Consider the following 13,633-nt stretch of genomic DNA (forward strand, 5'->3'; position numbering starts at 1 on the left):
ATGTCAGGCTTCCTTTTACGTTCTTCATCGCACGCGGATTCAGCAACCGCAGTGCATTTGTGAGTTGTGGCACGCCAGAGACATCTGTCTTGGGTTACATGTAAACATCTGGAGTCAATATATATATATATACTGATAGCTTGTAAGACAAACAGAAGATTTAGTTCATTCATAATATAAAATATATTTTTTGTGTCCGTCAGTCACAATTTTGTAAACGTAAACAATCTGTTATTTTTATTGTCATTTCATCCCAAGCAAAGCACAGAGCAACTTAATCGTGAGGAGCTATTTTGAACCAGCTTTACAGGGATAATATTTAGGCAGTTGAGCAGCGAGGTGTCTGTTCAAATTATACTTGAATTTCTGTAGGACAGTCAAGGAAGCAGCGGTCCAGAAGGGAATTCCATAGTGCTGCAGTTTGCGGGAAAATTTATTCGAGTAGAATGTTTTATGGCATCTAGGTGTCTCTAGAAGTGGAGTTTTGCTTCTTTGTGAGGTTTGTAGAAGGTATTGTCGTCGGGAGACACTAGTGGTTTGAGTTCGTCAGAACATTTATCATTGAAATGCTTGTAAGACCGGCACAAGCATGCACGTTTTGGCGATAAGACAGACGTTGGAGTTTTGTTGATAGTTACGGACCTATTAGGTTGGTGACTCGTTTTTGTTTTTTAACCTGGTCTAGGAGCGAGAGATAAGTGGCCGATGTACTAGCTCAGATTGTTAACAATCAAGATCAAAGTGTAGTATCTGTTCTTCAGATGCTACACTTCAATTTCTTGTTCTCTGTTAGTGGAGGAGAAATCCTACACAACTGAGACAATTTTAATTTTTTGTTCCTTTTCTCCACATTAAAAAAAACGACCCTGGTGTCTAACTCTGTCCCGTGGGGAGGCATTGTAAATAGGAACAATACTCTACGCGTTGGCAAACAGTGGCCTGGTAGATATACAGGATACTCTCAGGTATGACTAGCCTTTTCGCACGGTAAGGATAACCCATCTTCATGCAACAGCTTTGGCAATTACCTAAATGTGTTTGTTCCAATTCATGCTATCTGCGAATTTTAACCCAAGGAGCTTGAGAGAAGTATCTTCAGGCAGTGTATCATTAGCCACGGCAATATATGGTTGAGAACGCTTCTTGTAATTATTAAAGAAAGTAAGCTTAGTCATGGCAGCATGGAACCTTACCAACTAGTTACGATCACATTCCACTACAGACTGGAGGTCTTCTTCTAGAGTTTCACAAATTCCCTTTGATATGTGTTAATTAGATTTACTCTCCTGCCTGTATTGAAAAGATGTGTCATCAACAAATATCCAAATCTCAAAGGAAATTTTGTCAGGAAGGTTATTTATGCATATCAGGCTAAATATCTTCTTATTGCATATATACTAAATAATATTTTCTAAAGAAATAATGGCCGAAAATCAAAACCTTAGATTTTCAGTCTGATTTTCTATAAATTCATATTTCCTTATTATTAAAATATTAACTGAACAAAGTAATTCTAGGTTTACCATGGCATCATAGATTCATGCCATATTTCCAAAGATATAGCTTAAATACCTATAATGCGTTAACGTATATTTTTTAAATAAATAATTGGTATAAATGTTCTATAATTATAAAATGTTTCTTATATTATGAATATATCTACGAGCCAAGATCGTTTCTTATTCTCTACTAGCAGTCCAGCTTGGCTTTGTTCAGACACTATGTACAGTTCATAATGCTATGTGAATATATGTATATATATATATATGTATATATATATAGTAAGTTATAAAATATGTAGTAATTATACTACACAGAATATTCCGCGTTTCATCCACGCTAGAACTCATCAGTGTGATGAATTCTAGCCTAGATGAAACACAAAATATTCTGTTTAGCTTAATTGCCATATATATTTTATAACTTATTACCTAGTTCTACCTATGTATTGAGCACAGTTGAAGTGAATACTTTAAGTTTAAGCATAAATTTATACTTTCGTATATTAATTTATGTGATTACATGGAGCAGTCATATATATATATATATATATATATGTATATATATATATATATATATATATATATATTAAAAAGTTTGACTAATGTCCAGCTAATCTACATCTAAAATTTCAAGTGTTTAGACCTTAAATTAACGTAGGCGTTAGGTAAACTTTGCTAAATATCAACCCTTTCAACTTTGACCCCTTGGCAGCCAAATTTTCGCCCAAACTGATTAAAAACCTTCTTGCATGTTTGAATACCCCTTATGTAAAATTTAGAATGTTTAGACGCAAAATTGGCTGAATAGTTTGCTAGAGACCGCAAAAGCCAAATCTTTTAACTTTGACACCGTGGCAGAAAATTTTTCAGCCAAAAACAGATTTAAAAGCTTGCCCTTTCTTGAAATACTTTTATGTAACATTTAAAATGTTAAGACAAAAATTGGCTTAGAGGTCAATGTGTTTTTAAAATCTAACCCTAATTTTTACTCCTTAACATTTATTGTTTTTGGCTCAAGTAAATTAAAATGTTGTATCCATGTCCAAAGAACCTACATCTAAAATTTCATGTGCTTAGACTCATAAATTGGCGGAGGAGTTTGGTAGAGTTTTCAAAGCTCAAATCGTTCAACTTTGACCCCTTGAGAGCCACATTTCTGGTCAAAACCAATTAAAAAGAGTTTTCCCAAATCCTAGCACCCCATATGCCAGATCTTGAGTCTATAGACTAAAAATTGACAGAGTAACTTGATGGAAAAATGTACACACACACAATTTTACTTATATATATATATATATATATATATATATATATATATATATATATATATATATATATATATATACTCGGTTTTTTTATTCAAAAGTAATGGACTAATGAATTCAACGAGGTTGTTAGATAGTGCTCAATAAAAAGATCTGATAATACTTGTTTATTGTTATATAAACATGGTCACATCCTGCTGCTACAAATAGCCACTTGTTTCAATCAAACAACAGATATCATCAGGCAGCGACTTGACTATTCTAAAGTTCAATGAATAATCATTGATTGAACTTTTGAATAGTCAAGTCGCTGCCTGATGATATCTTTTGTTTGATTGAAACAAGTGGCTATTTGTAGCAGCAGGATGTGACCATGTTTATATAACAATAAACAAGTAATATATATATATATATATACATATATATATATATATATATATATATATATATAACGCCAACTGTACGTAATTTAGTTGTGACGTTTATTTTTACAATAATGGTCTGAAGATTGTAAGACTTAAATATTTATACATCTAGCTTGTCGATATCCATTTTTATCAAATTGTTTGCTGAAAGTAAAGAATGGTCTTATATCCTCCCCACCTTACGTTAAAAATGGTCTTCAAAATAATAGCTTTATTTTTCCATTTATTTATAGCGGTAACATAAGTGTATAAGTACCTTTTCTTGTGTGTGCGTACATACGGCGTATGTCTTCATAAATATAATAGCATTTCTGCCCGGCGTTGCCCGGGTGTTTGGATGTGTCTGTTTAGCAAAATAAAAAGGTCAATTTTTAAAATTTTGATCCCTATTATGACCCCTTAACATTTATTGTTTTGGGCTCAAATCAAGTTATTAAGTTAGATCCATGTCCAAGGAACCTATATCTAAAATTTCAAGTGTTTAGACCCAAAATTGTCGGAAGGGTTTGGTAGCGTTCTCAAAGGTGAAATCGTTGAACTTTGACCCCTTATCAGCCAAATTTCTGGCCGACAACCGATCACATAGACTTTCCCAAATGACAGAATCCTGTGTATCAAATCTCAAGTCTGTAGATTAAAAATTGACAAAGTTATTGCGTAGGGGAATGTGCATAGACACACAGACAGACAAACAGATACACAGACGCACAGACACGTTCACTTTTATAGATATATAGATTTTTCTTTGGATGGATCATGAACAAACAGTGATTCTTGTATGAGTACTATGTTTACGTTTGAATATTGAATTTTTTCGTCATTTATTTTTACTGATGATTATATTTCCAAGTAGTTGAACCCATATTAAGGGCAGGTTTTGAAAACGTAAGTGCACTAAGATAAAAACACTCTGGCCTATAAAAAAACCTGAGCAGCCATATTGACAGTTCCCGATAAGCGGTTTGCAATATTATATTAGGTCTCACAATTTTTTACAAAATGTATCCGGCTTGTAAATTGCATTGCCAAAAGAATAATCGTAGATAGATAAAAACACTGGCTGAACGAGAAGAACAAAACAATTACTTCTCCGCTGTAAAGAAATAACACAAAATACAGAGAGTTAAGAATAAGAATATCACAAAGATAAGAGTTTCGAATAAGAATATGATAAATATAAGAGTTACGATACAGAATATCATAAATATAAGACTTACGAATAAGAATATCACAAATATAAGACTTACGAATAAGAATATCACAAATATAAGATTAAGGATAAAAATATCACAAATGTAAGACTTAAGGATGAGAATATAATAAATATAAAGTTTACAGAAAAGGAAAATCATAAATATAAGAGTTTCGAATACGAAAATCATAAATATAAGAGTTACGGTACAGAATATCACAAATATAAGACTTACGAATAAGAATATCACAAATATAAGAGTTAAGAATAAGAATATAACACATATAAGAGTTAAGAATAAGAATATCACAAATATAAGAGTTAAGAATAAGAATATCACAAATATAAGAGTTAGGAATAAGAATATCACAAATATAAGAGTTAAGAATAACAATATCACAAATGTAAGACGTAAGAATAAGAATATCACAAATATAAGAGTTAAGAAAAAGAATATCACAAATATAAGAGTTAAGAATAAGAATATCACAAATATAAGAGTTAAGAATAAGAATATCACAAATATAAGAGTTAAGATTAAGAATATCACCAATGTAAGACTTAAGAATAAGAATATCACAAATATAAGAGTTAGGAATAAGAATATCACAAATATAAGAGTTAAGAATAAGAATATCACAAATATAAGAGTTAAGAATAAGAATATCACAAATATAAGAGTTAAGATAAAGAATATCACAAATATAAGAGTTAAGAATAAGAATATCACAAATATAAGAGTTAAGAATAAGAATATCACAAATATAAGAGTTAAGAATAAGAATATCACAAATGTAAGAGTTAAGAATAAGAATATCACAAATATAAGAGTTAAGAATAAGAATATCACAAATATAAGAGTTAAGAATAAGAATATCACAAATATAAGAGTTAAGAATAAGAATATTACAAATATAAGAGTTAAGAATAAGAATATCACAAATATAAGAGTTAAGAATAAGAATATCACAAATATAAGAGTTAAGGATAAGAATATCACAAATATAAGAGTTAAGAATAAGAATATTACAAATATAAGAGTTAAGAATAAGAATATCACAAATATAAGAGTTAAGAATAAGAATATCACAAATATAAGAGTTAAGAATAAGAATATCACAAATGTAAGAGTTAAGAATAAGAATATCACAAATATAAGAGTTAAGAATAAGAATATCACAAATATAAGAGTTAAGAATAAGAATATCACAAATGTAAGAGTTAAGAATAAGAATATCACAAATATAAGAGTTAAGAATAAGAATATCACAAATGTAAGAGTTAAGAATAAGAATATCACAAATATAAGAGTTAAGAATAAGAATATCACAAATGTAAGAGTTAAGAATAAGAATATCACAAATATAAGAGTTAAGGATAAGAATATCACAAATATAATAGTTAAGAATAAGAATATCACAAATATAAGAGTTAAGAATAAGAATATCACAAATGTAAGACTGAAGAATAAGAATATCACAAATATAAGAGTTTAGAATAAGAATACCACAAATATAAGAGTTAAGAATAAGAATATCACAAATATAAGAGTTTAGAATAAGAATATCACAAATATAAGAGTTAAGAATAAGAATATCACAAATATAAGAGTTAAGAATAAGAATATCACAAATGTAAGACTGAAGAATAAGAATATCACAAATATAAGAGTTTAGAATAAGAATACCACAAATATAAGAGTTAAGAATAAGAATATCACAAAAATAAGAGTTAAGAATAAGAATATCACAAATGTAAAAGCTACAGAAAAGGAACATCATAAATATAAGAGTTACGAATAAGAATATCATAAATATAAGAATTACGAGGTTTATGAAAGTAAAGTTAAGATTAAATTCCTTCTCCTTGTCTGTTAGACTTCGGTTTCAAATAGTATTATCATTGTTTTGTACTTGTTAACCCTAAACAAGGCATATTGCAACTTGAGCGTAATGAGGCGATAATTTGGAATCATATTTTACTGGTACTATGTTTAGAGAAGATGAGCGAGATGTCTGTTGGCATTACATTTAAACTTCTGCTTGTTAGTACAGTGGCAGAAGAAAAAAACAGACAGGGAATTTCAAAGTTTAGCTGCCCAAATGTAGAGACTGTAAGGGTCGAAGGATTTACGGCATCTAGGGATATCTACAGTGAACGAGTCGAATTTTGCTCATATACGAGTTTGTAGGTTAATATACGCCGAGGGGATACAAGGGTAATGAGTTAAGCAGACAGCATTCCATTATAGTATTTGTAATACAGCGTACGGATGCTACATTGGTGCAAGTGGAGAAGGGTTGGAGCTTGTTTGATATTGTTGCATCTATTAGATTAGTGACTCAAAAGGGATATACTCGTGGTGTTATATTATAAGGCTCTTAAGGGGGGCCCTGTTGCATAATGTGTATGTGAATATATTCCATAACCACGTACGTATTGAATAGTTGGGTTTTATATTTTCTCTGTATATTCATGTACGTGTAAATGTGAGTATGTATATATGTCGTATCATTTAGTTGATCGTCTAGTGTGTATATTTTAACATTTAAGCTTCAGTTCTAACAGGAAGCGATTGACGTGGACGTATCAAAACAGTTGTAGCCAAACAGTTCTTTTAACAGATGTAAATAACACAACACACCTGAATTATTTACGAACATTTATTTTCTTGATCCGATCGGCATCTTCAGAGATTACACGTTTTTAAATCTTGGCTGTCTGAAATGACGACGCCCTTGCGCCTTGGAAGGATCAACTCCCCTCTTGGATCGTCCGTTCCCTCTGATATCCAGCTAACGACTGCCTAGAATCTCCCCAAATCTACATTTCATAACGTGCCTCATTACGTGTCTCAACCCAACAGCTGATGTAACCTCATTCTAGTTATTTGTTTATGCGAACCAAAATCATGTTTACATCTATTTTCTATTTTTACATTTACATTAATATATTTATATTATTATATTGTATGTAAATCATTTTTTCCAATTTAATTGTTTATCTTTCTAATCATAATAATTGATCCAGCCATCGCTTGAATCAATTATTATTATTAATAATAATGCTCTGACCCTTGATCCTGCTTGCCACAGTTAACACAAATACTATGCTATGATCACAGCCCAAATGGACACAACATTACAGTGGTAGGTGCATGTGTTAAACTGGAAACTACACTCCATGCAGGATCGAACAATGGCTTTGTAAATATAAAATACTCTCATATGTAGGTAATTTTCTAGTATGCTAGAGGAATCCACAATTCTTATAGCAGATTTAGCTAATACACAATATGTAACAGAGCCCGACCTCGCGTATTGCAGCAGCAGCAGCTAGCGTACGTAAATACAGAGCCGTGTGCGGGGTGACGTCTAGGCAAGGAAAGAAAGAAAAAGATCATAAAAGAATAACGTGTTAACGACGAGAAGTCCTTCGTGGCCGTAGTAGATAAAACCTGAAACAACAAATCGGATTTCTTTTTCCCTGCCTTTCTTATGTTCCTTGCGACGGAGTTTACATCGTGTTGGGTCCCTATATAATCACGACTACACTACAAATGTATGTGTTCCAGTTAATGTTTTCTGTTAATCTTAAACTGAGAAGTTTGAACGACAGGCTCTCAGGTAGGATATTATTAGTTATAGTAATCGGTGGTTGGGAAGGTTGCTTGCCATTTTTAACGGAAAGAAAATTAGTTTTAGTACCTATTTACAATGACTCCCCACGAGACAGATTTAGAGACCAGTGTCGTTTTTTAACGTGGAGAAAAGGTACAAGATAAAAAAAATTGTCTCAGTCGTGAAGGACTACTCTTCCACCGAAAGAGAACAAGAAATGGAAGTGCAGTATCTGAAGAACACATACTACAATTTGATCTTGGCCGTTTTAGTAGTATTAAAAGTTAATATCCATTGTTTTCGTAATGATTGGTCACCAGTTATCAGGGCTAAAATCAACTCGTGAATAAAGGTTACTGGGTTATAGGTTGTCCAGAAAGTCACTGCAGGGTTTTAATCTTAAATAGATTCTTTATTTTTTACGATACCTCCCCATAATTTTAACAAAATCTGACCAAGTTATTGGGATTTTTTTAGAAATTACAAAATTAAAAAAAAATCTTTAAAATGAAAAATAATGTCTTTTAAATATTGCCTATTTTCAGCTTCGCATATTTGTGCTCTTTCCAAAAGATTATTCATGACAAATTGCACACTCTCTGGATTGTGAGTTAACTTCTTTATTTCGTTCCTTATGTTTTCCTTTAATTCTTTCAGGGTTTGGGGTTTGTTAACATGGACTCATTCTTTAAGATATGGCCAAAAGAAAAAGCCGGGGCTAGTCAAGTTTGACATTGCCATACCGTAAGATAATAGATAAAGCTTAAAATTGGCAAAACATTATTTTGAATAAAGATTATTTGAATTTTGCTTTGTTTTATAATTTTTCCAATGTCTTAGTTAGATTCTGTTACAATCACACAAATATATCATAAAGAAATAAAGAATAAATTTAAGTTCCAACCCTTCAATGACTTTTTTGTGACACCCTGAATGCTTGTTAGTATAAAGATAGAAAATCTTCAATATTTAAAATTTTCAGGGCAGTTTTCTCAACTTAAATGTTATTCAAAGAACGTTTCAGCCGATATAACCTCTGTCCATCCTCAGGCTTGAATTCTGTATTAATTCCTGATCATATATCTGAGTTCGATAGTAGGCACCTGAAGAACGTCGAAAGTTACATCGGCCGGAACGTCTTAAGGGTTACATCAAAGAGGAGAACAGCAGTCCGGAGAATGCAAATAATACAAATTCTCAATCTTTGTTGATGAAGGTAGGAGGTTACATCGATCGAAACGTCTTTATATCCTAAATGAGAACTAGTTGGACGGACAAACATGAGTCAACCTAGCGGGGCTTGTGGAAATTTCACGGCGGACTCTTTCATATCTAATATTTATGTGACCCGATGGGGACCGAGCGATGTCGAGTGACATGATAGTCGACACGAATTCAGAGGAATTTTCACAGCTCAATTCTAATAATGATGATGATGATGATGATGATGATGATGATGATGATGACGATGGTTTGATATTGTTTTAAACAGACATGTCTATGGGATTTTGTCAGAAAGGGGGAAAATAAATGATAATTGTATCATCTCATTGCTGTTTATATCTGTTAACAACGAAAAGGTTGTTTTTAAAACCTCTGTTGAGTGATATGAAAGAGACCTAGATATCTTAACTGACAGCTTAGGGTCGGGGGTGAGGGTCGCCGCCGAGCGTTGTTCGACCGGGGTGAATAATCACCCCCAATTTGATAATAAGTTGAAACACCTCAGTGCAAATGGGGGTTAAAAATTGGGTAGAGATAAGTTCGAGAGGAGGAGTAGAAATTTATAGGATAAAAAAAAAGAGAGGGAGAGGAAAGGAACAAAAAATATAACTCCAAAAAGGCAGAGGGAGGAATTACTGATTTGATAAAAACGAGACACTTGGCTAATCAGGGCCTTCTTTTCGCTCTGGCAGCTGATCCCTTCTCGTGGACTGAGGTTAGATGAAGAACGGAGAACTTGTAAGGAAAGAAAACTGCCAGCCCCCTAAGTTGCATGACTAGGCCAGTGTTTATCTATTATTTGTAAAGTCGAAGACAATACTCAATTCTATGTTAAGAAAAACCAATTAAGTTTTGACTTTCTTTTCTTTGATTGGAAACGCCGTTGTGAATGCAATGTATTTCTCCGATAACCCAGGTGACGTTTGGAAGCTGATTTGAAAGCGGAATCGGAGAGCGACACACGACGACGACGAAGACGAATTCGACCACTAGACGAAACCACGGGTGACGCCACAGGTATCGGCTACAGGTGCATCTCAACTACGACCCTATTCACCTGAGCTGTCCTGTAGCAGGTTACATATATGTATGTTGGCATTCTGTGTTTTTTCAGCGTAAATGGACACGTCCTGGTATGATTGTACCTATTTACAATGTCTCCCCACGGGATAGAGTTAGACACCGGGGTCGTTTTTTAACCCGCAGAAAATGTACAAAAATAAAAAAAAATGTCTCAGTCGTGACGGACTGCTCCTCCACCGAAAGAGAACAAGAAATGGAAGTGCAGCATCTGAAGAACAGATGGTATTTATTTGCTCCCCCACCGAGCAAATTAGGCACAAGGGAAAAAGGGGACCAGCTCGCGAGAGGTGGGAAATGGGAGCTGGTTAAAGGTCAGGCATGTGGGGTTGCCCCGACATCTGGTCTTTGCTAGTCCTAGCTAGTCCTAGCTAGTCATAGCTTGCAGTATCTGCCGGAACAGATGGTATTTATTTGCTCCCCCACTGAGCAAATTAGGCACAAGGCCGTTTTTAATGTGAGATAAAAACCAGCTCCCCTAAAAGTAGGCAAAAAGGGGGCACTCTGGTTACCAAAAATAATAATTGTCCCAGTATAGAGGGTTTCCCCTCCACTGACTGGTACAAACCATCTTAAGTGTAGCATCTGCCGGAACAGATGGTGTTTATTTGCTCCCCCACTGAGCAAATTAGGCACAAGGCCGTTTTTAATGTGAGGTAAAAACCAGCTCCCCTAAAAGTAGGCAAAAAGGGGGCACTCTGGTTACCAAAAATAATAATTGTCCCAGTATAGAGGGTTTCCCCTCCATTGACTGGTACAAATTATCTTCAGTGCAGCATCTGCCGGAACAGATGGTATTTATTTGCTCCCCCACCGAGCAAATTAGGCACAAGGCCGATTTTTAATGTGAGGAGTGAAGGGAGGGCGAAGGGAAAAAGGGGACCAGCTCCCGAGAGGTGGGAAATGGGAGCTGGTTAATGGTCAGGCATGTGGGGTTGCCCCCACATCTGGTCTTTGCTAGTCATAGCTAGTCATAGCCTGCAGCATCTGCCGGAACAGATACTACACTTTGATCTTGGCCAAAAGATTGATATGATGGTAGCTCGTTTTTAAATCTTAAAAAAATATTTATCTAAGATAGCAGGGACGCCCGGCGTAGCCCGGTTGTAAAATACGCTTAAATGTGATAATGTAATTCACCCAGATTTCGTATATATCATTATAGAATCAATTTTCTATCGATTCTTATATATTATATAGGTGTGCTTTCAAATAAAAAAATTAAATCTATACAACTTGAGTGAATCAGTTTGAATGGAAACCGAAACCAAAACTTATGAAGAAAAAATGTCTATATATACAAATTGAGTTTCTTCAGATATAATCGAAAACGTAACCAAACCTTCTGAAGAATTCTTGGCAAAATTGTGTATTAAAAAATAGATGACTTTAGTGCCATCCGCTATCATCGAAACCGAAACCAAAACTTATGAAGAATTATTTATTACAACGTTAACGACAGTCATACTAAAAGATGTAAGCGTGACACAAAAAAAAAACGCACACACTATCGTATTATGATATAGATATTTAAAAAAAAATGAAGTCATATCTAAAACCACTTCTGAAACAGAATTGAAGTAAGTTGCAGATAGTCTTTTTGCCAGTTTCTTAAGTGAAATACGAAATAGCATTTTTTTTCGGTCTTTTACGGTTCCGTATAAAATAGAATTTCCGTCTGTGTGCTAGGCGTAATTTTTAATAGGAATTTACTGCGAAACAGGAAGGCTGCATTGATACACTTTCAGAATATCCGATAGCCTGGTATTTAGTATCGTAAACCATGTCCATTGAAACGAGGAAAATGAACCATAATTACTAGAAAATGCCAGTTTATAAATATAAATCCTATTAATCGAAATATTTCGGATACTTTTTATATCACCAAAAAGAATTATTAAAAGAACGTTTTGATGCGTATTTCTAACCTAAATTCAAAAGAAACGCGCGCGCGCACACACACACATACACACACACACACACACACACACACACACATATATATATATATATATATATATATATATATATATATATATATATATATATATATATATATATATATATACAAGCACAAGTACCCGTCATTGACTGGATTCAAAAACAGCCTACAGAAAATGGACTCTGATTTATGAAAGTATGATAGGTTATGAAAAAGAAAGGGTTGTAAAGAGATAGCTTCGAATGGGGTATCAAAAACCAAGCAAAATATGATGAAAATAAAAATTAAATAGATAAACCCCATAATTTATTATACCATACCTGTTCACACTGAAACACTTATCACAATATTCTGTGGATCTATATTAAAAAACCTTGTTAAACTTTGTGACATAGTTCCATTCTATGGAGGTGAGGCGCGAACGAACACCCAATAATTTTATCATACAATATTTCTTCAAACGGAAACATAATTATCAAAGTATACTTACGCAGATAGATATGAAAAGTATTTATTAAATTTTTGCCTATTTCCATTCTATGGAGGGCAGGCGCGAACGCAGACCCCACAATTTTATTATACCATCCCTATTTAAGTTAAAACATACTTATCAAAGTGTTCTTATGTACATCTATATCAAAAACCCTTGTAAACGTTTTTTTTTTTAAATTTTTAATTTTTTTTTTCCATACTTTGTGGACCAGGCGCGAACGCAGACACCACAATTTTAATGAACGACCGTTCTGCCAGATCAAACATACCCATTCGTGTGTCTCGATACATCTTCTATCATTATATGTAATCAGTTTTTTAAAATAGTCAACCATATAGGAGCCTATTCGTGACATACACACACACATTCAGCTTTATATTATAGATATATAAGTATTGTTGAATTTTATTTATTTTTTTATTACGATCGATTTCTTTTTTTTTTCACTCCCTGAGCGTTTTTTTATATAAGAAAGGAGTTATTTGCCCTTTGTTTATATTTTTTCCGCCAACATTTAGGACGTATTTACTTTTTTATCTTATTTAAATATTATTCATTAATTATTAATTAATAATTACTACGTGCATAACTTATTTTTATGCACGTAGTAATTATTAATTAATAATTAATATATATATATAAATATAAATATATATATATATATTGTTTATATATATATAAATGTTTTTATCAATGTATGTTTTTCTCGCGGTGTAAGCTAGAAAATTTATTGTGATATTTTGAAGGGGCAGTGACAATTAAAGCAGCTGTCCTGATAAAGAGGTAGAAACTTTCAAAAAAAAAATGCTGCTTTATATTAAGTTATATACATCGCACTTCTGCAGTTACCGACCTAGATTTTCGTAAATGTTGGCTCGAGCTTGGCCGGC

Source organism: Euprymna scolopes, chromosome 19 (assembly GCF_053919585.1).
Source record: "Euprymna scolopes isolate OS-2025 chromosome 19, ASM5391958v1, whole genome shotgun sequence".
NCBI lineage: Eukaryota > Metazoa > Mollusca > Cephalopoda > Sepiida > Sepiolidae > Euprymna > Euprymna scolopes.